The sequence below is a fragment of the Triticum urartu genome, chromosome 3, assembly GCF_003073215.2.
Source record: "Triticum urartu cultivar G1812 chromosome 3, Tu2.1, whole genome shotgun sequence".
In the NCBI taxonomy this organism is placed as follows: Eukaryota; Viridiplantae; Streptophyta; class Magnoliopsida; order Poales; family Poaceae; genus Triticum; species Triticum urartu.
Window position 1 is genome coordinate 654,200,585 of NC_053024.1, and position 2,401 is coordinate 654,202,985.

The window sequence follows — 2,401 nt, forward strand, 5'->3', positions numbered from 1 at the left end:
CGTGAATTTGGGAATCTGGCATGCTATGCCCCTGAAGAGGTATCTAGTGACGCTAAGAAGCAGGCAAGGTTCTGCAAGGGACTTAGCCCTGAGCTTCGCCGTGATCTTCGTCTGCACGAGTGCACCTCCTTTCAGAAGTTGGTCAATAAAGCCATCAGTGCTGAGACAGGCCAGACTGATTATGACGCTTCACGCAAGCACTCCCGTGATTTTGGCTCTTCATCCGGCTCTGGAGCTCAGAAGCGCTGGGTGTGGATTCCAAGCACGGCACTACCACCCAGGTTCATCCCGAGGCCATCCTTTGAGGCGCCTCATCCCAACCAGCAATTTGCACCGCCCAAGCCCTATGGTGGCCCCGCTGCTAATGCTGCTCCACGCCCCAATGTGGTGACATGCTTTAAGTGTGGAGAGCCGGGTCACTATAGTCGAGAGTGTCCCCAGAACAACAACCCCACTCAAAATGGAAAGTCCGTTGGCCGTGGTAAGCCCACGGGAAAGACATTCTACGCCAAGCCGGTCACCACTGCCCGTGGCCATGTCAACTATGTTTCAGCCGAGGAGGCTCATGAGGATCCCAACGTCATCCTTGGTACGCTCCTTGTTAACTGCCATCCGGCATCTGTTCTTTTCGATACTGGAGCATCTCATTCATTCATATCCGAGAACTATGCTCGATTGCACAACATGACATTCTGTGACATGCCCTCTACCATGGAAATTCAAACCCCTGGCTCTAGATGGCAAACTTCTAGAGTAAGCCATGGGAACAAAATTCTTGTCGATAGACTTTTCTTCCTTGCATCCTTAATAGCTCTCAAGTCCTCGGACATAAACATCATCTTGGGTATGGACTGGATGTCAGCTCACTATGCTAAGATTGAATGTGCCACTAGAACTGTTCAACTTACTCACCCATCGGGCAAGACAGTCAATGTCTTAACTCGAGTGGCCAAGCGCCAGCTTTACTCCTTAAATGTCAACCCCCTTCCAGACCTTGAGGATGTTCCCGTAGTCCGAGACTTTCTGGATGTCTTTCCAGAAGAACTGCCAGGTGTTCCGCCTGACAGGGATGTCGAGTTTGTGATAGACCTTGTTCCAGGAACTGTTCCAATTTCTAGAAGACCCTACAAGATGGCACCCTTAGAACTAGCCGAGCTTAAAAACCAACTCAATGAGTCCTTGAAAAAGGGTTTCATCCATCCTAGTTCCTCTCCTTGGGCTTGCCCCGTCCTCTTCATCAAGAAGAAGGATGGAACGGATTGAATGGTTGTAGATTATCGACCTATCAATTTGGTCACCATCGAGAACAAATACCCGCTTCCCAGGATCAACGATCTGTATGATCAGCTCGCTGGATCCTCAGTCTTCTCCAAGATGGATTTGAGGTTGGGCTACCATCAAATCAAAATCAGAAACGGGGACATTCCTAAAACGACCTTTGTTACTCGTTATGGCCAATACGAGTACATCGTTATGTCCTTCGGTTTAACCAATGCCCCAGCCACCTTCTCCCGGTTAATGAACTCGGTTTTCATGGAGTATTTGGATAAATTCATCGTAGTATACCTCGATGACATACTCATCTACTCCAAGAACGCAGGGGAACATGCCGAACATCTAAGGCTGGTATTGATGAAACTTCGAGAGCATCGCCTTTATGCCAAATTCTCCAAGTGTGAATTTTGGTTGCCAGAAGTGACCTATCTAGGCCATGTAATCTCTGGTAAGGGTATTGCTATCAATCCTGAGCGAGTTCAAGCCGTCCTTGATTGGACTCCACCTGAGACGGTCAAGCAAGTTTGGAGTTTCCTTGGCTTACCAAGCTATTGCCGCCGCTTCGTTGAGAATTTCTACAAGGTTGCTAAACCTCTAACTGAACACCTCAAGAAAGATAAAAAGTTCGAGTGGACTCTACAGTGCGAGTTCAGCTTTCAGGAACTAAAAAGACGCCTGACATCTGCTCCCATACTGGTACCACCAGATTTCTCCAAGGACTTTATTATCTATTGCGACGCCTCGTGACAAGGACTAGGTTGCATACTCATGCAAGATCGTCAGGTAATTGCCTATGCTTCACGGAAATTACACCCACATGAGGAAAATTATCCCACACATGATCTAGAGCTTGCAGCTGTAGTCCATGCACTTAAAACTTGGCGACATTACCTTCTCGGTAATCGTTGCGAGATCTTCACCGATCACCAAAGTTTGAAATATATCTTCACCCAACCAGATTTGAATCTCAGGCAAAGACGTTGGGTCGAGTTGATCTCGGATTACGACTTACGAATAACTTACACCCCGGGCAAAGCCAATGTCATGGCTGATGCGCTAAGTCGTAAATCCTATTGTAACAACCTGATGTTACAACAAAGTCAACCACTTCTCCACGAAGAATTTC